The 26,090-nt window shown below is 38.0% G+C and overlaps 1 protein-coding gene and 1 pseudogene across 1 annotated transcript in view; one reads left to right on the top strand and one right to left on the bottom strand.

The window, feature by feature from the left end:
- Nucleotides 1–26,090, bottom strand: part of THSD7A (thrombospondin type 1 domain containing 7A) — a 451,027-nt gene that overhangs the window by 226,245 nt on the left and 198,692 nt on the right. The gene's annotated exons all lie outside the window — the stretch shown is intronic.
- LOC103349486 (ras-related protein Rab-9A-like) lies at nucleotides 3,356–25,695 on the top strand (annotated as a pseudogene).

Genomic DNA, 26,090 nt, shown 5'->3' with positions numbered 1-26,090 from the left:
GACTGCCGTGCCGGCACCCCATATGGACATTGGTTTGAGTCCCAACTGCCCAATGTCTGATCCAGCACCCTGCTAATGTGCCCAGAAAGGCTGCAGAGGATAGCCAGTGCTTAGTCCCATGTACCCTGGTAGAAGACCTAGAGGAGGCTCCTGGCTTCTGCCTGGATCAGCCCTGGCCATTGAGGCCATTTGGGTAGTGAGCATGTGGATGGAGGATCTCTCCATCTCTATCACTGCCTCTCTTAACTCTACCTTTCAAATGAATTCATCTTAAAAAAATACGTTTTCTCTCTTATATGGCAGTTAACATAGAACACAATATTATGTATAGGAATTAAACCAACATCTTATAATTGTTGTTTTTAGCCCTTTTTTATTCTCCTGTGGAACTCTGGTCTTTCTGTGTTTTCCTTGTTGGATATTATGGTTAGTGGTGAACTAAGCCTACTATTACAGAGATTACATTTTTGCAAAAATGAATGAAAAGTAAATATGAGAGGGAAAAGGGGATTGAGAGAGGGTGAGAGGTAAGTAATCTTTTTATAACTGCACCTATGAAATACATTAAATCTGTTCACTTAATTTTAATAAAAATTAATGGATATGTGAGAAAATAGCATTTTTTGTATTTCTTTGTTCATGGGTGGGAAATACATTTTTCTTTGGCCTCAGTTTAGGAAATTTTTGATAATGAATGGAAATAAGAAGGGAACTTGAAAGTCTAGGTTAGATCTGAGGCAGTTTTTGGTTAAGTATAATATATTGTATATGTAAGAATGTCATTCAAAAATTGAGAGCCAAAAGAAGATGATGTTTATATTTTACGTAGATTCTGGTGGTGAAATGAGGTGAGAGAATGGATTAATATGGCACAAGATTTACGACAGGGATAACAATATTAATATTGGAAAGAAACACAACTTAAGTGCCAAATGCTATGCTAATCTTTTCATGTATGATGCACATGAGTGAGATATGATGATGCACATGGAGTTAGCCAGTACTGAACATAAATAACCATGTACTGTGTCCAGTCTTACCTACAATAACTCACAAAATCCTCAAAACTACCTTGCAAGGCAGAGACCTGATATGTCTATCCAAGATATCTTTTGATTGCTCTTTCCAGGCATTCTCTGAAAACATGATTTTTTATAAACACACTTTCAGTTATCAAGGCTTCCTTTAATGTCACAATTTTAACAATTCACATGGCTTTTTTCTTCAGCTTTATTGAGGTGTGATTTATTTTTACAGACAAGGAAATATAGTTTTAATATCCCCTCCAAGTCTGATTGTAAACAGCAAGGCTAGGATTCACACTAGATCTTTGTGTTTATGAGCCTAATATGGATATCAACAAAAGAAACAGTATTGGAAATTAAAAGCAATTATAAGCTACAAGGAAAAGGGAGTTTAGAAATTGTAAGATCTAGAGGATAGTTGCAGGGATTAAAAAATGAAAGAGGTCATTAAATAACTTGAAAGTTACTAACTTTAGTAATGCATGGGTTAGAAATTCTTTAAAGGGGAGAAATCAGAAGCAAATTTCTATTAGTTCATAAATGAGTTCAACCTAAATACTGATTTGGAATGGATGTAATCTAGGATATATCTTTTAGGAAAAATACCTAGTATGCAGATCCAGAATTAAGGAATAGGGTTTACTTGAAATCTCCTGATAATGGGGTGTGTGTTTTTAAAAAGTCTGGAAAATAGCAAATATCTATAAAAAACTTCAAAGTCAGGACCACGGAAGTTGGAGTATTCGTGCACTGGAGATTTTAGAGTTGCATCATTTACATAGGATCTGCGGTGCACCTGAGTGGGAACATAGTATTGTGCTGCTTATTTGTTTCATTTTCACTAAACTAAGTCACCAGATCATCAGCAGTTACCAAGTGACTCAGTTCTATCTTCTATTTTTCTCTGCTTTGTTCTGGTCATGAAAAAGTTGACAAAAATGTAGGGCTGAGGGGATTGATATGTTTTGATTTACAATGGTTTTCATGAAAATATGCCCCTTTTGGAAGATAGACATCAATATATGTGATGTGAAACAACAAAATATGTTGTTCACATTCTATATTCTGTTAGTACAGCATAATCACAGATGTAATTTTATTAGTTTTCCCCAAGAATGAAGTGGTTGTTCTAATCTTGAACAGCAAAATACAGGCATAAGGAGACCTTAATCACCTATGCAATATTAATGGAACTCTATAGACTGAGAAACATATTGTTTTTGAAGCTGATACATTTCTCACAGATATAAGGCAGTGATCAACCAACTGACAGTGTTGTATGTAATTCCATCTCTTTTGGTTACATAAACAGATTTAATTTTAAAATTACATGCAGAGATTCAGTGTTAGCATACACTACAAGTGGGCTATACATTTTTTTCCTATAAATCTAAGAGTTTTCTTTTTCAGTACTAATGAGTGTTCCTGGTTTTTCAGACATCCCCAATTTGTAGCAAGATAGAAAATGATGAATGCTCTACTCACAGCCAAGGAATCTAAAACATTTCTAAATTGCCACTCTTGGGTTAATTGAGCCTTATTAGGTGGTCATCACATCACCGGACAACTTTCTGTATGGTACAATTACCTTTTACTAAAAGATCAGTAAGGTCCTTCTCTTCAATAAAATTGTGTAACTCTTGTTTTTGTAACTTAACCAATCTAAGTCCTGATGGGCTTCTGTTTTCAGATTCAGTGCTGAAAACTGACTTCTCCCAATTTTCTCTAAGACCAAATTTCGCTATTTTCCTTAAATGTGAAATTAAACTTCCTGTAACATTCACTTATCAATTTTCCAAATATTATTAATTCTCTTAGTGAATTTTAATATCTGAATGTACCCTTTCTTTCAGAGAATTTAGCAAATTAGAAGTAATAATTCGAGCCGGTGCCGCGGCTCACTAGGCTAATCCTCCGCCTTGCGGCACTGGCACACCGGGTTCTAGTCCCGGTCGGGGCACCGGATTCTGTCCCAGTTGCCCCTCTTCCAGGCCAGCTCTCTGCTGTGGCCAGGGAGTGCAGTGGAGGATGGCCCAGGTGTTTGGGCCCTGCACCCCATGGGAGACCAGGAGAAGTACCTAGCTCCTGCCATCGGATCAGCGCGGTGCGCCGGCCACGGCGGCCATTGGAGGGTGAACCAATGGCAAAGGAAGACCTTTCTCTCTCTCACTGTCCACTCTGCCTGTCAAAAAAAAAAAAAAAAAAAAGTAATAATTCTTAGGGAAGCAAAATTCATGCACATTGAAAGCATTTTCCCTATAAAGACAGAGGTCTTCTCCCTTGCTTTGATAACTGAACTTCTTTAACTGAGCCGTGGGGGACACTGCCAAATGGTGTCACCTGCCAGCTGGAGTGATCACACGCCTCCTATTAACGCCGAGGTCTACACTGCTGGTCAGCAGCTGACTGGGAGACTATCAGCACGGAGCGTATTTAGTAACGGGGTGAACAGCTATGGCAATGAGGCCTCCCTGAAAGAGCCTATACTTAGGTATTCTGTCCTTTCCCACAGCGAATGCTAGCATGCAGCTGCTTCCTTCTCACCCAGGCTGTTCCAAGCCACAAACCACGGTGAAAGATCACAGCACAAATGCAAATCCACCTCGAATGAAAACTCCACACTGCTCACGAGACAAACTCCCTGCCAGCCTTCCAAAGTGACGCTGCATGGTATACTTGCCATACTTGCCTTGGCTATTCTCTGCATCAAAGGCATTCTTTAACACTAAGGCATTTTTGCTGACAAGAGTTCTGTGTTTAAAACTTGAACTAAACAAGGAGAGTAGGAAAATGTAGCCACAGTGATGTTTTAAGTATCAATTGCTTAAAAGAATTACCAAGCGCCAGTTCAAAAATTGATTTAACTGTCACATACTGTTTTTTACGGCAAATGAAACTGAGAAACTAAGTCTAATATATCAATGTTAAGGGATAGAGGTTAAAGGTAAATCACTTTGGGGCAATGATAATGAATTGGAAATTCTTCTCTATATTGACTAGGACATTGGATTCCATTAACATCCACCTGGTCTGGCCAACTTTTCATAGCTTGGACAACTGAATGTCCAGATGATGACTTTACTGGGCTAGGGGATTAAGATGACAGTTGAGAAGCCCAAAGTATGTGGGATCAAGTCTGGTTCTACTTCCAATCCTGCTTCCTGCCAATGCACACTCTGGGAGGCAGTAGATGATGGATTAAATAGTTGATTTGGTGACCTTGTGGGAAAACTGCATTGGGTTCCTTGCTCCCAGCCTTGCCTATCCCCGGTCATTGTGGGCATTTAGGGACTTGAACCCATGGGTGATAACTCTCTTAGATTTAAAAAAATGGAACCTAATCATATTTCATAATTCATAAAAATGTAAGAAAAAGCAACATCGCTATTCTAAAATAATGCTTCTTTCCTACTTTTGATCACTAATTTTGGGATTTTCCCTGGTATCCTTTAATCTTTAAACGTTCACTCTACGTGAGTAGACAAACACCCTTAACCATGACTTCACCAATATGAAATTTGACAATAAGTTCTCACAAATTCTTATACAGAATATCTTTTCAACTCACCCAATGATCTTCATTTGCATGTCTATAATCCTGAACCAAGTGTTGTATGTACCATGACAGGACTAGAAAGATAAACTGCCATTTTTCTCAAATCTGACCTTTAAACACCATCTTTCCAGAACTGTGTTTCTGACAAATTTATATTCCTCCCATGTATCATCTACTCAAGAATCCACTGTTAGCAGAGCCTGCCACATCCAGTTTGAATTCTTGTGCCCGACATTGTAGGCCTTTCACACCCTATCTTCTCACAGATACGGAAACGAGGCATCCTTCTATTTCTTTATAGCTTCTGACTCCCTCCCTTCACTGGCTATCTAAATCTTTCAAAGACCTGCTGAAGTCAACGAAGCTTTCATGAAATACTGAATTTAATAAGGGAAACATTAAGCATTCAATTTATTCGCCCATAATTGTGGATACCTAGTTTAACACGATTCCATCTGGCAAAAGGTGAGCTGATCTCAGGGCACAGCAGATCATTAGCTCTGACAGAGGGGGAACCTGGTTCAGTTCAGGTGAAAGTTAAATGGGGGCAGGAGTCTACTTAACACAGTGAATAATTCTGAAATATGCTTGCTGCCCAGTTGCCTCAAAAGTGACACAGTCTGGAGGAACTGCAGCAGGGTCCAGGTGACAGCCACCAGGACAGTGTGATGTGGCCACAGGAAGGAGGCCAAAGGGACTTCAGAGAGAGGTGCTCCTGGACTTTCACAATAATTCTTGCAGAGACAAGTATATACTCTAGTTTTGAAATATATATTGGAGTGTGTGTGTGGGGGGGTGCCAAACCTTACTTTTTTGAATGAAATTCTATACTATCATTTTTTTTCTTTTTTTTAAAACCAGATGTAGAGGCCGGCGCTGCGGCTCAACAGGCTAATCCTCTGCCTAGCGGCGCCGGCACACAGGATTCTAGTCCCGGTCGGGGCACCAGATTCTGGCCCGGTTGCCCCTCTTCCAGGCCAGCTCTCTGCTATGGCCTGGGAGTACAGTGGAGGATGGCCCAAGTGCTTGGGCCCTGCACCCCATGGGAGACCAGGATAAGTACCTGGCTCCTGCCTTCGGATCAGTGCCGTGCGCAGGCCACAGCGTGCCGGCGGCAGCGGCCATTGGAGGGTGAACCAACGGCAAAAGGAGCAAAAGGAGGACCTTTCTCTCTCTCTCTCTCACTGTCCACTCTGCCTGTCAAAAAAAAAAAAAAAAAAAGATGTAGAAAATATAAAATTTGTCCTGGAAAGAGTGGAAAGACATCACAGCTGTCCCTTGTCACATGATCTTGAACAAGTCACCAACTCTCTCCACAACTCTAAATTAGCAACAGCAAGATTTCCCTTTTCCTAACATTGCTGTGAACACCATATGTCACTGATAGTAAAAACTACCTGGAAAAGGTTAATGCCTACAAATTTTTTGCATGAAAGTGATGGCATTATGGAAAGAATGAAAATAACAAGCCGAAAGATTTTCATCTGTCAATTAGTCAGAAATTTCTTCTCTGGAAGCCACCTAAATTTTGAATTAACTCAAAACAGTTATCCCCCTTGACAAAGAAAAGGAATTTGATTATTTACTACCTCTACACCTCTCTAATTTCAACAGGCATAGTATTTACTCTCCTATTAGATATTACACTCCCTCAAAGATCACAACCTTGTATTATTTCTTCATTTGTTTATTTTGCCTCAGTACTGAGAAAAATATACAACACATTTTCAACTGATAAAGTACCTGACATAGACAGCTTAATAGGAAGAAATCATCATCAGTATTGTAGGTGAAGGTAGTAAAGAGTATTTTATTTGAAATAAAACCGCAGAAGAGGCATGAAATTGGAAGATATAAAGAGTCCTTGAGAAATAGATGGTACTTTAAAGCATCCTACCCACCACTCAATAACGCTTTAATAAATGCTTAACAGATGCAGTGTGTAGGATGAAGAGCCGGTTTTGGTTAGTTCTTTCTACACCGAGAGGAATGGGAATGCTATATCATTTAACAGAAAATAATTCTATTTGCCATTGCATAATGCTCTCTCAAAGTCTGCAAAAGGTTCAGTGAAGACATTCAGAAATAGGACTTAAAATCAACATCTTATATTAAATTGCAATAAATGGGAAAAATGAAAAGTCATTACAGCTATATGGGACTTGCTGCTAGAGTGTTTGCTCAAGTTAATGAAAAAGTACCTTTGTTGGCTATTTTTCATCTCATCACTTTTTTCATTGTGTTATAATGCATGTACTCTTTAACAGTAGGAATCTCCTGTGTTGAATTACAGAATTACAAAGAAGAGAATGCACAAGGAAGATTAATAAAAAGGGACAGGCCAGATTAAATATCTACTTGACATGTATAATACCTGTCATTATATATTGAGGTACAACCTGGACTTTAATAATTACAGATGTAGAAGAATCTTGTGTTTCAATCTCAACTGTACATATATGTCAAATCTAAGAGGATCTGGAAGTACTTTTTCAGTTAAAATACAGTTTTCTTCAAATTCAAGTCTATATCAAGTGTGAGGAAAGACCTAACTAAATCAACACTTAATCGTACAATTAAACTTTTGATTACTGCTTCAATCTCATTACTTGTTAAGGGTCTATTTAGGTTGCCTACATCTACTTGATTTAATCTTGATAGGTTATATGAATCAAACCCAGGAATTTATCTATTTCTTTGATGTTTTCCAGGTTATTAGCTTATAGTTCTTCACAGCAGTTTCCTATGATCCTTTGTATTTACATGGTGTCAGTTGTAAAATCTTTTTCATCTCTAATTTTATTTATTTTATTAGTCTGGCTAGAGGTTTATCTATTTTGTTCATCTTCACAAAAAAACAACTTTTTATTTTATTGATTTTTTGTATTTTTTCTGTTTCAATTTCATTTATTTCTGCTCTGATCCTTATTATTTCTCAGCTCATGCTGATTTGGGGAGTTGGTTTGTTCTTGTTTTTCTAAGTCTTCAAGATGCATCAGTACATCTTCGAGACATTTCTTTTTTTAATGTAAGCTTGATGCTGTAAAATTCCCTTAATACTGCTTTTGCTGTATCCAACAGGATTTGATATGCTGTGTTTTCATTTTCATTTACTTCAAGAAAGTTTTTGATTTCCTTTTTAATTTCTTCAGTGACTCATTGATCATTCAGCATGTTGTTTAATTTCCAACTATTTATGAGTGTTCTATTGTTCTTCTTGTTATTGATCTCTAGTTTTATTGATTTATGGTCTGAAAAGATACTTAGTATGATTTCAGTCATTTTAAATTTGCTGAGACTTGATTTGTGGTCTAGTATGTGGTCTATCCTACAAATGTTCCATGTACTATAAGAAGAAAGTGTAATCTGTAGCTGTTGGGTGAATGTCCTGTAAATGTCTGTTAGGTCCATTTGCTAGATAGTATGTTTCAACTCTGATGTATTTTTATTGATTTTTCTGTCTGGATGAATTACCCATTGATGAGAGTGGAGTCTTGAAGTTATCCAATATTATTGCATTGGAATCTATCTCTTTGTAGGTCTAATAGTATTTGCTGTATATATCTGGACGTCCTTCTGTTGGTACAATTGATTCATGACCGTTAGGTCTTCTTGATGAATAGAACCTCTTAATGTCTTTATCTCTTTTTATAGTTTTTGATATTAGGTCTGTCTTATCTGATATCAGGATAGCTATGGTCTTCACTTTTGGTTTCCATTATCCTGGTATATCTTTTTCCAACACTTCTCTTTCAGTCTATGTGTATCTGTTTGTGAAGTTAGTTTCCTGTAGGCAGCCTACAGTGGGGTCTTTTTTTTTTTTAAATCCATTCAGCCAACCTAAGTCTTTTGGTTGGTGAATTCGATCCATTTACATTCAAGTTTAGTATCCATAGCTAAGAACTAATTGTTGATTGAATAATAATGATTCTACCTGCTCTGTCAGTGAATCTGGTGGTGACATACGTTTCATATTTACTTCTAATGCAGGATGCCCTTCAGAATTTCTTGTAAGGCTCGTATGATGGTAGTGAATCCTTTGTTTTTGCTTATCTGGAAAATACTTTATTTCTCATTCACTTTTTTTTTTTTAATTTTTTTTTGAGGATTTTTATTTATTTTTTTGACAGGCAGAGTGGACAGTGAGAGAGAGAGACAGAGAGAGAAAGGTCTTCCTTTGCCGTTGGTTCACCCTCCAATGGCCGCCGCTGCAGCCGGCGCACCGCACTGATCCGATGGCAGGAGCCAGGAGCCAGGTGCTTTTCCTGGTCTCCCATGGGGTGCAGGGCCCAAGCACCTGGGCCATCCTCCACTGCACTCCCTGGCCATAGCAGAGAGCTGGCCTGGAAGAGGGGCAACCGGGATAGAATCCGGCGCCCCAACCGGGACTAGAACCCGGTGTGCCGGTGCCGCAAGGTGGAGGATTAGCCTATTGAGCCACGGCGCCGGCTCTCATTCACTTTTAAAGGATAGCTTTGCTGGATATAATATTCTTGGTTGGAAGGTTTTTTTTCTTTTAAGATCTTCTTTTTTCTTTTAAGTCCCACTATCTTCTGGCCAACAGGGTTTCTGCCAAAAAGTCAGATGTTAATCTGACTGAGTTTCCACTGTTTTTAATTTTTCTCTTACAAAGATTCTCTCCTTGTCTTTAACTTTTGACAATCTGACGATCATATGCCTTGGAGACAATCTTTTTTGGTTGAGTCTTCTTGAGGTTCTTTGAGCTTCTTGTACCTGGATGTTCATGTCTCTTTCAAGCCCTGGGAAATTTTCACTATTATTTCATTTAGCAGATTCTCAATGTCTTTTACATTTTCTTCTCCTTCAGAAATGCCTATAATACGAATGTTGCTCATTTAATTTTACCCCATACTTAGCATAGATTTTCTTCATTCTTTTTAATTCTTTATTATTGTCTCATTGGGCTACTTCAAAATTCTTGTCCTTGATGTCAGAAATTCTTTCCTCCACTTGGTCCATTCTGCTATTAAAGCTCTCAATCACATTTTTTAAATCTCACTGAAGATTTCATCCAAAAATTTTGATTTGATTCTTCTTAATGAGTTCTACCTCCTTAGTAATACTTTCATTCATGTCACTAATTGGTTTCTTCATTTCTTTATCTGTATTCTCTTGCACTAAGTTTCCTGATGATAATTATTTTAAATTCTTTATCTGTAATTTCATAGATTTCCTTCAGCTCAGGATCTAATTCTGGAAGATTATTGTGTTCTTTTGGAGGCATAATGCTACCTTTCTTCTTCATGTCTCCTGTATCCCTATGTTGATGCTGGCCTATGTAGTATACTTTCCCCTTCTTCTTTATGAAGTAGTTTTTATTGGAAAACAGTTTATGCTTTAGTTGGAATGCAGTGTGTTACTTGGCTTGTTACTTTGGTTTTGGTTCTAAGTGAGCCCAGGGTTGTAGTCACTAGTGATTTATTTTGTCCTAAACAATGCTAGCTGTATCTGTAAGTGACATAGTGGACTACTCTGCTACAGTTCATAGGGATAAGAAGTGTGGCTTTGATGAATAAGGGTTTCCTTGGTGTGTATTTTTGGCCCACAGAGAATTTGATGTCAATCTCCCTGGTGAATGTGACAGTCAGGGTCTTGTTCTTCATGCTGAGGGAGACAAGAATGGCTGGCCCCTTGTCCGACTGGCAAGCCTAAGGGATGCTGGGGCTTGTGGCATCAATTGCTGTGGCTCTAGGGCTGTATGATACAGAAGGACCCTTCCTCAGGTCCTGGTAGGGGAGTTCAACTAGTGCTGTGGCTTATATACCAACATTTCTAGTCCTAGAACTACAGGATGTAAAGTGAACCCTGTTCCAGTCCTACAGCGTGACTTCAATTTACACAGATTTTACTGCAGAGGATCTGAGTCCAGAGAAGTGGAATGCAGGTATGCAAGTATCTAGCCTGTGTTCACTGGGTAGATTCCAGTGGCACTGAGAAATTTAGAATGAATTGTTAACAGTTCCAGTTTTGCAGGATATACTGGGGTCATTATACAGATCTCTCATGGTGGGAGGGGATTTTTTTTTTTTTATGGGATGCTTCTGGTATTATCCCCCAGCAGCTTAGGCGAATCCCCAGCTCATGCATAGTGCCTGAGTGTAGCTCTGGGGCTAATGCCCCAAAACTCCCACAGTTGCAGGATGCAAGGGCTCTGTCCTTTGCTCTACATGTTGGCCTGACTCTGACGACAATGCTGGAACAGAACCGAGGCATGAGGCACAGCTTTCCACTGCAGAGTATGGCGCTCTGTGCAAGGGTGGGGAAGGGGAGGAAAGGGAAGCAATGCAGTTTCCACTCCTAGTCCAGCAGTTGCTCAGCCCCCGGTCAGGTCTCCAGGCTGAAGTAAAAGTCAGTGGGTGACTGCAGAGTTCCCTCTCAGCTGTGAGAGGTGGGGTGTGCAACAATCTCTTGCTACCTTAAGGTGGTAAGACAGTGGCTCACAGCCTGCAGCTGGATGCGCCGAGCAGCAGGCCGCAGAGCTGCCTTTGTCTTCTCTCCTCTTATCCAACTGAGACCTTTTTTTTTTTTTTTTTGTTCTTCTGGGAAAACTTTCATCACTCCCTGCAAATATATTCCTTCCTTTGTTCTTTTCATATCCCAAAGACAGCAGCTTAAGTTACTGTGGTTACACCCTATTCAGCCATCTTGGTTCCTCTGGGTCCTGCATTTTAACAATACTACTCATCTGCCAAGATGGCAAATTTAGTTTATATTCTGATAGTATGGGTCAAATTTTTTCATCCCCCTAATCCAAACCAGATATTATTAACTTTTATATTTAAATTTTTAAAGTCAAAGGGTGATAAGTAGTCAACTCTTTTTTTCTCTGATTATTAGCAAGGATGAAAATCTTTTTTTTTTGAAAAAACTTTGCCTTTGGTATTTCCTCTTTATTTTCACAAGGGTCCAGGAGCAGGACAGTTTCACCATTCTACTTTTGGGAAAAATCAGGTCTCTGTACCACAATACAGCCTGTGGGACTTTACTCACAATATTTTATAATCAGAAAGAAACAGATAAGCTGGAATCTCTGGTAACATCTTGGTGTTAAATATGGGAAACAGAGCCAATGATAACTCAGGGGACTCACACTACATTGAGGTTTCTATATGGCCCACAATCTTGAGCACATGGCATTCACGTAAGACAAAGTATATATCTTGATTCTCCTATCATAAAGCAAGAGACATAACTTGGGTGGAATTCCCCAGATTGTAGAGAAAACACAGATAGTAAATGGATGAGAATAAAACAGCCAAATCCTAAGTAAAATAAGTAAATTGGCAACCTTGAATGAATTCTAGAATACTACAAAGCATTTATAGCTCCTTCTAACTTTCAGGCCAGTATCTCTGAACTTGACTGTTATAACTCAGTAAAACCTATAGTCACAGAATAACCCAAGTGGGGATCTTTGGTTTTTGTACAAAAGCATATCTGTTCTCTGTTTCTGAACTGTACCTCCTCTTGTTCTCTCACCCCTTAAAACCCAGCAATGGCTGTACTAACTCCAATTTCTTTCTCCTGCCACCTGTCTACGTACTTATACATGAAAAGGGGAATAAGGCTGGTGAGGACAGAAGTTACGTCTGGTCACAAAAACATGCTCTTCCTTTTCCCAAAAGTCAACAGGATACAACCATTCTAAGCGTCTTTCCTGTCAGCAAGGGTGGACAACCATGAGTCCTAGAATAGCACCACGCTCACTCCTTTGACCCTGGAAAATACAGCAATTTGACCTTAAGGGACTGGATGATATGTTGGCAAGGATTTCCGACTGTATCCACCACATTTCTGCCAGCCTCACCCTGTAGGGACTTACTAAATGCTTTATTCAAAGATATCTTATTTGAAAAATGAGCTGAAAGCAATGTCTGAGGAAATGATAGTCTCTTTTACAAATGGTGCTGGGAAAAATGGATCTATGCATGCAGAAGTATGATACAAGACATTACACCTTATATAAAAAAATCAACTTTAAATAGATCAAGGATCTAAATCTATAACCTGATACCATGAAAGTACTAGAGCAAAACATCAGTGAAACTCTGCAAGGTATTAGCATAGGCAAGGACTTCTTGGAAAAGATTCCAGATGTACATGTCAATTAAGACAAAAACAGACAAATGGGGTTACATCAAGCTAAGAAGTTTCTGCACTGCAAAGGAAACCCTGAACAAAGTGAGGAGGCCACCGACAATGGGAGAGAATATTTGCAAATTATGCAACTGACTGAGGATTAATATCCAGGATCTGTAAAGAGCTCATGTAACTGAAAAGCAAAACAAATAATCCAGCTAAGCTATGGGTAAAGGACATGAACACGCCATTTTCTAAAGACAAAATGCAAATTCACAACAGACAGATAAAAACATGATTAAGATCACTATCTATCAGGGAACTCCAAATCAAAACCACCAGGAGGTATTGCCTTACCCCAGTTAGAATGACTATCATTCAAAAATAAATTCTGTGGGGCTGGCGCTGTGGCCCAGCACATTAAAGCCCTGATCTGCAGCACTGGCATCCCATATGGGCACCAATTTGAGTCCTGGCTGCTCCACTTTGATCCATCTCTCTGCTCTGTCCTAGGAAAGCAGTAGAAGATGGCTCATGTCCTTGGATTCCTGCACCCATGTGGGTGACCGAGAGGAGGCTCCTGGCTTCAGAAAGCATAGCTCCTGCAGTTGCAGCCATCTGGTGAGTGAACTAGTGGATGGAAGACCTCTCTCTCTCTCTCTTACTCTCTCTGCCTCTCCGTAACTCTGCCAAACAAACAAACAAATATTTTTAAAAAATAAATGCCTATGAGGAGTTGGGGAATAAGGTACCCAAATAGACTGTTAGTGGTAATGCTAAGCAGTGCAACCATTATGGAAGACAGTATGGAGATTCCTCAAAGATCTAAAAATAGACCTACCATATGACCCAGTCATCCCACTCCTGGGAATTTACCCAAAGAAATAAAATCAGCATATGAAAGAGTTATTTGTACCGCCTTGTTTATTACAGCTCAATTCACAATAGCTAAGATATGGAATCAATGCAAATGTACATCAACTGATGACTGGATAAAGAAAGTGTATTATATACACTATGTAATACTACTCAGCCATAAAGAATGAATTCCTATTTTTTGCAACAGAATGGATGCAATTGGAAACCATTATGCTTACTGAAATTAGCCAGTCTGGAAAAGACAAATACCAGATGTTTTCTCTAATATGTAGCAGATGATATAAAATATCAAAAAACATATAGGAACGAAATGGTTATTTGGGATATGATTGTCATTTTTATCACTTGTTTATATGCCTGTGTAACTGTGATTTTCCACTTTTTGTTGAATATTATGATTAGTAGTGAATTAAGCCTGTGAATACAGAGTGGATTAAAATTATGGTTTTGCAAAAATTGATGAGGGGAGGGGGAACTGAAAGGGAGCAGGGGACCAAGGACAGCATGGTTGTCTTACTGGAATTGCATGGAATCCATAAAATCTGTTTTCTTTATATTAATAAAAATGTTTTTTAAAAGGAAGTTTCAGTTAAGGCACTGGCTGGGCAGTAATTGGTGAAATCATCAAGTTTTATCTGAACCTGCATCAAATATACGGTGCTCTTTTCCCCAGAGTCAAAGACATAGTTCAGAGAAATAAAGGTAAGATCCAGAATCCTACCTGCAGGCCCACTTGAAAACCAAAAGAAGAGAACAGACATAACAAGAAAAGAAAGGAAACCACTGGTTGCTATACTCATGACTCTGCATATCCTGCTTTGGAAATTGGGGCTTGCAAATGATGGATGCATCCACTGGGAGACAATATCTCTAGTGATACAGGGGCTGAGGCGGCCCACAGCTTACTTGTGGTTCTTCATACTACTATAGCAACTGGCAAGCAAAGGGGGGCTTTACTCAGTTGGCTGTGATGATCGGTCTTTCAACACCACCAGATAGAGTTGCTGCTCCACAGTGGGCTGTTTCCTAGCACTGCTTCATCTACTGTTATAAATGCAAGACTAAAGCTTAAACCAACAGAGCACTGATGTTTCAGGTCTCTCCTACTGGAGATAAAGAAAAGAAAGAGCTGACATTCTGAAAACTACAGGCAAATTGAATATACAATGAAAGAATTAAATCCTATTACATTGGCCTTTTAACCAATGACAGAAACTAAGACAGTGCAAGATTCATGTTTGCTTATATTAATTCTATTAATTTTATTCCCTATTTTCTGTATTTTATAGAGCATGTTAGTGGTGGATAATATAATGCATCTTTTTATAAACTTTGGATTATCATTAAGGTAGAGGAGAAATAAACATCACCAAGGGCTGGAATGCAGTAACTAATGAGACTTTGGGGGGATGGTGACACATTTTCCCTTGTAAAAGGGATAGTATAATTTCAGCAACATGTTGTTGAGACTCATATATGAATTACTGAGTTGAACCACGTACTATAAATATTGGATGTCCAAAGGAAGAGACCAAGCTGGCCAATATCATGCACTATCTTACTGTGCTCCACTCCAATCTTCTTGGATGTTGAACAGGGAGTGCTTAGCAGAGGCACAAAGCCTCTGTCAGACCTCTCCCCTTGTAGAACTGAGCAATTCTCTCAGATTTAGGGTTTTTTTTTTTGGGGGGGGGGGTGGCTTCCCTTGCTCTTCAGGAATTCATGCTAATGTCAATAATAAACTCTCTGGATAATAAACTTACTGTTATGAACTCTACTGCTTGCTGCCAAGAAAACTGACCAGTGCACTAGTTTTCTAATAAATTCATTTATGTTTGTAATTACCATTTTGGCCAAATTCCACACTTAATATTTTGATAATTGGGTACTCATTTTCTATTATCTATAAAGCTGTTTCCAATTTTATAGCTTGATCCCCTCTGTAGAACAAGGGTGCATGCTTTTGACTATCTTTCAGCTGCCAGTTTCCAATTGTAATGTGCAGTTACAGTAAATGTAGGTGACTGAAGTAAGTGGAACAACATGGATTTAGCCCAGATTTGTCTGGTCTCACACTGTATTGTAGCTGCCACATTATATAATTTTGAACTCTGTTATTTCTTCCATTATCTTAATTATTTTAATGAAGAAATCCACCCAGATATTAGACAGTATTTATTTATATTTCCTTCTACTTCCCTCCATAATTTGACATTTAAAAATACATCACTAGTGTTCATTTTTGTGCTGTGTACTGAAGGATTGTAAATTAGCTTTAAGAACAATTTTCTGTCACTGAATTCTTAAGTTACCAATGTTACAGCAATATTTATTGAATAAATTTTCCTCTATCCACTGGTTTGTGATGCTTTTTTTGTAAGGTACTAAAATTTTAAACAGATATCTTCTAATCCTTTAAGTTTCACTTATAACTTTCAACATTATTAAAGATCTCTGTGCTTTTAACATATTTGCAATTCCATTTTTCATTAAGCTGTCATAGTTGTTAATACCTTTGCTTTGAAGGTGAAGATATATGATCCCAAAGTGCACAGAATTCAGTTCAGAACAACGTTCTGATTTCATCTCGGTCCTCCTTCTAAGCTGAACTTACGACAATGTCAAGTGAACACATGTTTGAACACCAGTAACAGATTAAGGCACATGTTCCCTAACAGTATGATCTGATAGTTTGATCCAAGGCTATCTAGAGAGGCAGAAGTAACTTCTACAACCATTGCTTCAACCAGTTTAAGAATGATGTAAGACTTAAGAAGTACAGACAAATTAAAAGTTCAGCATTTAGCGTGTTTTTCCTCACATATTAAAAGGAGTCAGAATCTGGTTCTGAGAAGCACTGATTAGATTGCTGGTTTTCTCTTACGCATTTAAATGCCAGGAAGTTCCTCACTTCTGAGTTCTTGGAACCCTTCCATCTGACTTCCTTGGGCTCTTTTATTATCACTTTGCCTAGTCCTCCATTAGCTCTCTCCAGTATCTTGTTTCACAATAATCCACAGATAGCTGAGATGTCTAATCATTGTGTTGCATTAACTGCATCCTTGAAAGACTATACATAGTAGTAGTATTTTCCCTTTTTCTTCTCAGATACAAAGAGGGAACAATATTGAACAATAAAAAGAGCAGAAGTCTGTGATTATATTCCGTAACAATTATTTAAATATTTTTACTTTTTAAGCGTAATGACCATCCTATTCTTCAAATAAATTGTTTTAAATGCTGAGTAATAATATAAGCAATATACAGTGATGATATTCTAATGCTTTGCAAAATAATTGTAAGTTGTTTAACCAGATATATTACTTTCTGTGAGCCAAAACTTACTACACCCAAAAGAAACATGCATGTTACTTGTTCCATAGCACTTTGGCACATCTTGAATTGTTTTATAAAACTATGGTATAAACTTGTGTCCTCGATATTTATTAAAGCTGATGGGAGAAATAAATATGTAAAACACACATAAATGAAATACAGGTGAGCACATTTTAAATACAAATCTGATTTTTTCTAGCTGTTCATGTACATAAATCTTTTATTTTCAACTATTATAGTAATCTTTCAAAGGTGATTTAAAAATTTTGTATCATATATGCCATCCCCTCCTCTTCATAATTCCTTGTTTGCATGTTTATATTTATTTATGTATGTATCATTGATTAAGCATTATTATTGTAAGCCAGCCTGATATCCAATTGGAAAGTACACAGATTATATAACTACACTGTATGAATGCTAACAGAGTGTGAAATAGGTAAATACATTTCCAATATTCTGAATGCTAGCAAATAACACAAACACTTCACACCATTTAGCATCCAATTTACACAGATTATCAACAATCACCAAGTCCTTTGTTACATTGGATTTACCTTTTGGTTAGCTGTTAATGTCTAGTCTAATTAGGAGGTGAACTAGAATAAAGGAAAATTAGCCACAGTGTTTTGATTAAATGCTTAGCTTATTCTTAAGTAATAGGCTATTTAAGAGATCTGGAGTTAATTGAAAACTGCCATTATCAATAGTCTGTCTTCAATTAGAGAAGAACATGTATTATTGTATTCAAAGACCAATAGGTCTCATTTCCAGATCTGTACTCCAGTGGAAATTAATGGAGCACAAAACATAAACCATTAATGTGTTGCTCTTCCTTAAACAGCATTCAATTTGCATAGATTCTGTAACACGGTCAATGTTATAAAGTCTCTTACCTTTATAACAGAGTAGTGTAAGTCTGAAACATAGTAAATTTCTCAACTATTTGTATGCTTCTGGATATAAAAAAAGGACTACAATACTACATTACTATTAAATATCTTGATTTTACATTTTTCTTATTCATTATTCATTTAAAAATAATCATTTCAGCAAGCCTAAATGCATCCTCCTGGGGGGAGAATATTACTGATTGCTGTCATTGTTAAAACTGCTTTGTTCACCCAAGTAAAATTATGATGGAAGTGAAATTAACATAAGCATTGTAAAAGAAGAGATAAATTATTGTTGTTGCTGTCAGTGCCTGATAACTCAATGGATTCCATTAAGCATTTTTGGAATTTAAAGAAAATACTTAATGTGGATGAATAGAAGTTAAATATACAAAAATCAATAGTTTTATTTTAACAATAAGCACCTAAACCTTGAAATATTTGTTAAAACTTGTATTTGTATTAGCAAGGAAATAAAACACCTATAAAATATTTAATCAGGAAATGTGTATAAAATATATTATTTAAAATTATAACAGTGACTATAAAAGCAGAAGAGAAAGAAAATGATAGTATCAATAGAATTTTATAATCACATCAGGTATAAAGTGTTTCAGTTACAATCACAACACAGGTATTTTTGGAGTAACAATTGAGAACCTCAATGTTAGCCAGAGAATCATAAGGATAAGTCCATAAAGAGCAACAATTGACATAAATGATGTAACATATATAATACAAAATCACTATAGAAAAACACACATGGTATTGGACAGGACAAGACAAATAGATAAGTAATATATCACTCAGAATCCAAAATTAGCTTTTAAAAATCTGAGAAATTGATATGCCACATGAATGGGGAAGATGTGGCCTATGTAAAATGGTGTCTGTGCCATCCGACATTCAAAGGAAAAAAAAAGGAAAAATGATTAGACATGCACAAAATCAAGTCCACACAGGTTAAAGGCTTCAATTTATAACTAAAATAGCATAATATGGAAACAAGGAAATCTAAGAGACTAAATATATGCCTTGGAAAACCACCTTAGCTTCAACTGAAAATGCAGAAGCTGTAATGGAGAGAAAAGATACCTGGCATTTTCAATTTTTAAGCTTGCACTGTCAATAGATTTGATAAAACTTAATGTATATTTTAAGATTTAATCACTACAGGCCGGCTCCACAGCTCACTAGGCTAATCCTCCGCCTTGTGGTGCTGGCACACCGGGTTCTAGTCCCGGTCGGGGCGCCAGATTCTGTCCCAGTTGCCCCTCTTCCAGGCCAGCTCTCTGCTGTGGCCCGGGAAGACAGTGGAGGATGGCCCAAGTCCTTGGGCCCTGCAGCCCATGAGAGACCAGGAGAAGCACCTGGCTCCTGCCATCGGATCAGCGTGGTGCGCCGGCTGCAGCGCACCGGCTGCGGCGGCCACTGGAGGGTGAACCAACGGCAAAGGAAGACCTTTCTCTCTGTCTCTCTCTCACTATCCACTCTGCCTGTCAAAAAAAAAAAAAAAAAAATTTAATTACTACAAAAGAACATTTACTGTAACTGATAAGTTCACAAACAGAACAGGAAAATGACAGAACTTTAGTTCGTTAAGCATACAGGGATGTTTAAAATAGGAAACTCAAGGTTCCTTATAAAAATGAGTAAATGCCCAGATTGAGTACTTAAAGATATGAAAATTCAAAGAAGAATGTGGTATCATTTGACATACATGACACCAGCAACAGTTAAAAGCCTTCTACAAAGGAAGAGAAAATGGGTACCCATAAGCATTGCTAATGGAGATGTCAGGTGCTACCACCTTTTGGGGAAGGGTCTGGAAATATCTTTGAAAATTAAGTTTGACCCAGAAATCTCATGCTTGGGAAAAATGCCTTATAGAAATAAAAAGGCCAATTCACAAGGACATCTATTTGAGAACATTTTTTGCAGGCTGTTCATGGTGGACATAAACCAGAAATAAAGTTAATGCCCATCAAAAAAGAAATTTAAAATTTCTGAATATCCTAAAGCTATATTGCTTAAGTTGAATGGGTTTCCAGAGGAATTTTTTTTGGAAAAAAATAATGTGCCATAAAAGTATATGCAATATGAACCATTTTTAAACAAGCAAAATAAGTTAGCTGCATGTTTGTGTATGTGTGTATTATCTGTATGGTAGATTGTTATAAATACAGCTTGTCAACATACTCAGTAGGGGAACTGGAATGTGATGTGTTACTATGATAGAAGAAAGGTAAAACAATAAATTTAGCATATATCCTACAATCCAATTTACAGAAAATTACATGATTTGATACATCATGTAATGGGAAGCCATAAAAATATTAATGGTGGTTATTTATGGACAGCTGTATTCTAGATGACTTTTGCTTTTTCTTTGTATTTTAAATTATAAAATGCCAGTTTAAAGATAATAACATTATACAATCAGAAAATAAGTCTATTTCGATTGTGTATAAAGAGAAAGTAAATTCAACACTTTAACTACATTATCTAATATTTATATCTAATATAGAAGACATAAAGACAGAATTATCATCATGAAATATGGGGGAAAAAAGCATTTGGGGAGGCCGGTGCTGCGGCTCACTAGGCTAATCCTCCGCCTTGCGGCGCTGGCACACCGGGTTCTAGTCCCGGTCGGGGCACCGGATTCTGTCCCGGTTGCCCCTCTTCCAGGCCAGCTCTCTGCTGTGGCCTGGGAGTGCAGTGGAGGATGGCCCAAGTGCTTGGGCCCTGCACCCCATGGGAGACCAGGATAAGTACCTGGCTCCTGCCATCGGATCAGCGTGGTGCGCTGGCCGCGGTGGCCATTGGAGGGTGAACCAACGGCAAAGGAAGACCTTTCTCTCTGTCTCTCTCTCTCTCTCACTATCCACTCTGCCTGTCAAAAAAAAAAAAAAAAAAAAAGCATTTGGGGAGTGATACAGAAAAGGGAAATCTCTGCCTCTGTCTCTCTACCTTTCAAACAATAATTTTTATCAAAAATTAGTTGTGCAAATGATTAACAACTTTTTTCTACTTTATATCTTTCTTCATATAAAGGGTATTTAAGAAAGTTTGTAGAGAAATGGAATTAAAGGATAAGATTATTTATGGTTTTTTAACTGTTATTTTTTAAAAGATTTATTTATTTACTTGAGAGGCAAAGTTATAGACAGAGAGATAAAGGGAGAGAGAGAGAAGTCTTCCATCTGCTGGTTCACTCCCCAAATGGTCACAATGGCTGGAGTGGGGCCATTTCAAAGCCAGGAGCTTCTTCCGGGTCTCTTCATGGGTGCAGGGGCCCAAGAACTTGGGTCTTCCCCTGCTGCCTTCCCAGGCAATCAGCAGGAATCTAGATGGGAAGTGGAGCAGCAGGGACTCCAACCGCATCCATATAGGATGCTGGTGCAGCAGGCGCTAGCCCTTATGTTTTTCTTAATGATTATTAATTTTATCATTTTAATTATATATATGGGTATGTTATAATTTAAAGAAATTTATATAATGAAGACAAATTTAATGTATTTTATGTATAAGGATTTCAGAGCATTATGATACTTCCTTTCCTACCCTCTTTCCCTCCCTCACTCCTCCTTCCTTTCTTATTTTTAATTTGTACAACGGCATACTTTCAATTTAGTTTAAGTCACAAACTTAAACCCTCAACTAAGTAAAAGAGTTCAATAAACATTATGTAGAAACACCACTGTTCTGCAAGGCTTTAGATAAGGGCTATAAACAATTTCACTTTTGTGCAAAATTCTTTTGAAATGGAGATGACTCTTTCGTAATGCATGATTTCCATGAACTTTTTGCAGTTAAATTAAGTTGGCTTCAGTGTTTTTAATGCTTTTTAAAAGTCTGAAATATTTTTATTTATATTTCCTTTTAAAATATTTGTGGAAAAAATTCAACATATTTTAATCAAAAGGTATACATAGAGGTTATGATTTTAGATTAAATTTACATATAGAAATACCATTGTGCATTTGTACACTAATAAAATAATAACTACAATGCCCAAAAGGAGATTAGAAACAAAGACATAATTGAAATTCCAAGTTTAAAAATTGGCATTGCCAACATGGTCATTTCAAATAGAGATGACCAGTGCAAAACAATGGACACAGTTCCCAGGGCCATCCCCACTGCGTGTTACTGACAACAGCCAAGTACCAAACATCTCAAAGTCCTCTCAAAGATCAGGGACTGGGAACAGGAATCCAGAAACACCCTCAAGTAGTTGAGACATTCTTCCGTCTAGCTGGCAAAATTCTGCCCATGAATGGCATAAAGCGTGATCTTATTATCAAAGGCACATTCATCTAGTACAACTGAGGTACTTCATTCAGCCCCACAGTAAGAGCACTAGAGCTCTGTCACTCCATCTGTACTTTTCCACCAGCCGCTCTCAGTGAAGATCCCTGGCAGGCAATGAATGAGAGCTTGCTTTAAACCACTTAGCTCTGTGCACAGCAACTATATAGGATAACGGTTCCCACACCCAGTTCTTTTCCAGCTTCTCTCATGCCTCTGGCTCTCAGACTGTTGAGTGCTTAATGAAAATAGGAAGCAAAACGAAGCTTTGGAAAAAAACAGCAGACTCTTAACTGGGAAACCACACATTGCATTAGGAAAGGCCTTCTTTTCCAATTGCTTTGGTTGCTCCAATGCAAGGAGTTTCAGAAATCAAATTTGCAATTCTAAAGCTAAAAGGACACAGCAGGGTGGACATATATCATTCATTACCATTCCAGTGCTTCCTGGTCAGATTCACAGTTGTCCAAATTAACGTTGTCAGACACGACCCTTGAAGTGTTTCACTCAGCACTGCATTATCCAAATCACGACAAAATCAAACTAGCTTCACTTCAACTCTTCCAATTCTTTTTCATCTCCTTCTACTCTCATACCATTTGAAAGTATTTTTATATACTTTATATGATTCTTATGACACCCCTTTAATAACAATTTCTTCACAATTGCTAAAGCAGCCTCCATTTTCATATTTTTATTTTTATATTATAGTTTGGTTGATCTTTCTTTCCTTTCTCGGACTCATTTCTTATATTACTTGGAAAACTCCACATTATTTGGAATTATGTGGCAGAATGTGTCTTTATGGAAAGGTTTCTAGGAAGAAAAACCTAAACAGGATGCCAGTACTGTGGCATAGAGGGTAAAGCCACTGCCTGCAGTGCCAGCATCCCATATGGGCACTAGTTTTATTCCTAGTTGTTTCGTGTCAGATCTGGCTCTCTGCTGTGGCCTGGGAATACAGTGGAAGAAGGCCCAAGCCCTTGGGCCCCTGCACCTGCATGGGAGTTTCAAAGGAAGTTCCTGGCTCCTGGCTTCAGATTGGTCCAGCTCTGGCTGTTGCAGCCATTTGGGGAACGAATCAGTAGATAGAAGACCTCACTCTCTCTGCCTCTCCTTCACTCTCTGTGTAACTCTTTCAAATACATAAATAAATCTTTAAAAAAAAAAAAACACCTAAACTAAGTCTCTTTATATCTAGCTTTATTTTGAACACAATAACTTACAAGTAAGGGGATAAATTAATTAAAGATGAAATCATTAGAAATTCTAAGTAGGCCAGCACCGCGGCTCATTAGGCTAATCCTCCGCCTGCGGCGCCAGCACCCTAGGTTCTAGTCCCAGTTTGGGCCCGGTTCTGTCCTGGTTGCTCCTCTTCCAGGCCAGCTCTCTGCTGTGGCCTGGGAAGGCAGTGGAGGATGGCCCAAGTGCTTGGGCCCTGCACCCGCATGGGAGACCAGGAGGAAGCACCTGGCTCCTGGCTTTGGATTGGTGCAGTGCGCCAGCTGTAGCAGCCATTAGGGGAGTGAACCAACGGAAGGAAGACCTTTCTCTCTGTCTCTCACTAACTCTGCCTGTCAAAAATAAATAAATAAATAAATAAATAGAAATTCTAAGTCAATAAATGGTTTATATGGTTTACTAAAGGTAAACGTCTTACTACTGTTCTTCTCCTAGGAAATTCAAGGTAAAATGGTTTAAAAGGGGTGGTTATTTTAATATGTGAAATCACACATACATTACATTTCCATTGATTCTTCCCCCTAAGGTATATAACTCTGCTATTTTGAAAGAGATACAAAGAGCCTAAGAGGGTAAGAGATACGTTCTTTTCTTTCCTACTTTTGCTTTCAATGCTCTTAAAGCTATCCACATCACTGTTAATAAAAATTAACATTTTGCCCTGCCATTCTCATTTTACATGGAAACTTTACATGCACATGTTTTGCATCTTCACAATAATCCTGACAAATATGCAATGCAGTAATGTTATCCTCATTCCACAATTAAGTGGGAGAGTTCTGACTTAAATCCAGGCCATCTGAGTCTCATGCTGGCGTTCTACCTATTACATCAATTGCATAAATCTATTCCTCCAGAGTGCAGTATGACATAGTTTCCAAGCTCCTGCTGTGTGTTGGGGGTGGGGCAGACCTCAACTTCTCAGACAACCTCAAAGAACTACTTTCAAAAGGACCACTAGGGACTCACTTATCTTAACTTCTCTTTCCTGTAACCTAACTAAATATCTAAGATTGCTCCACTCATTACAGCTTTCTAATAAAAGAATGTAGAGCTATATGTTATCATGAATAGACTGAATAATTTTGTTGGGTTACATGACCAGTAACAATACCAGGGTGGGAGTGTATGCTCCATGGGCCACATAAGGCCTGTGGAATCATATGGTGTGGATTTACCAAGGCACCTGCAGGTGAGACTCACAATTCAAAAATTCTACAGGAGGCATTTAGTATGCCCCACAAAGATGCTATAAATATCCAAAAGGCCCTTGGCAGAAAGAAAGGCACCCTACTTCTGTTAGAGGAACAAAATGAAAGCCAGGTTAAAATTTTTGATTGAGAGTCCCCCAAATGACAAAGCATGGGGGTACTGCTTGGAAAGGTTTTAAATACATATTCTTAACTAGAAAAGAGAATAAAAACAGAGTTCAAAAAGTTCAAAATATACCCATCTATGGAGGCTCAAATAAAAAGTAATTCATGATTTTTTTCCCATTCCGACTTTACCCAATAGTGTTTGATGCCTACCTAAAATATCGTGAGCTTCAAAGAATATCTAAATTAGTTGGAAGGTATCAAAGCCAGTGTTGTTAAACTTAATCTTTGAAGGACAAAGATTAAACACATAATAGATACTTATTAAATATTTGTTGGGTGAATTAATAGAGCCGCCTTTGAAGGGAAAAGACATGAGATTTCTCAGCCCATCAGCCAACTCCATCCTTTTCCTATTCAGGTTGGAACTAGGGTAACGTAAAGTGGAAATAAGCAAAGTTTAAGATGACACCATCCCTGGAGTTGGGAGTTCTCTTATGAACGGATATTTAACTAGTAAGTTTGATGCCCAACTTTTCCATATAACAGGTGTGGAATTTTTAAATAAAGATTTGGAGGTGAATGGACATTTTGTTACCATGCAGATTTGGGACACAACTAGTCAAGAGCGATTCTGAAGCCTGAGGACGCCATTTTACAGGGGTTCTGACTTAACTGCTTACTTTCAGTGTGGATGATTCACAAAGCTTCCAGAACTTGAGTAACTGGAAGAAAAAAAATCATATATTATGCAGATGTAAAAGAGCCTGAAAAGCTTTCCTTTTGTGATTTTGGGCAACAAGATAGGCATAAGTGAACAACAGGTGTCTACAGAAGAAGCCCAAGCCTGGTGCAGGGACAACGGCGACTATCCCTCCTTTGAAACAAGTGCAAAAGATGCTACCAATGTGGCAGCAGCCTTTGAGGAAGCAGTTCAAAGAGTGCTTGCTACAGAGGATAGGTCAGATCACTTGATTCAGACAGACATGGTCAATCTTCACGGAATGCCCAAGCCTAGCTCATCTTGCTGCTGATCTTAAAGAGATTGTTGGTGCATTCTATTCAACCCACTCATACACGTACTCAACATAAACACAGGGGTGGATAAGAGAATTAGCCTGTGCAGCAGTGAGTCATCTAAAGAGATTAAACTAATAGACATTGCTGCTGTTTCATTAGTTGGTGGGAGAAGGAACACATCCACTCTAGAGGAATCATTTTACTATGTAATGGCGCCTTGCATTTATAAATTGTAATAGTTGTCTAATGTTTAATTTAAATATGTAACTTAGAGCTAATAAATGAGGTGATCAAGACTTTAACTATAATTTAAAAACTTGACTATTGTAGAAGTTACACTTGGACTGTTTTTTCCCTGGAAAATGGAGAATGACTTTTTATGTGTGTGTATTTTTATGTAATTAGCATT

The sequence above is a fragment of the Oryctolagus cuniculus genome, chromosome 16 (assembly GCF_964237555.1).
Source record: "Oryctolagus cuniculus chromosome 16, mOryCun1.1, whole genome shotgun sequence".
In the NCBI taxonomy this organism is placed as follows: domain Eukaryota; kingdom Metazoa; phylum Chordata; class Mammalia; order Lagomorpha; family Leporidae; genus Oryctolagus; species Oryctolagus cuniculus.
This window is presented reverse-complemented; position numbering and strand designations above follow the sequence as displayed.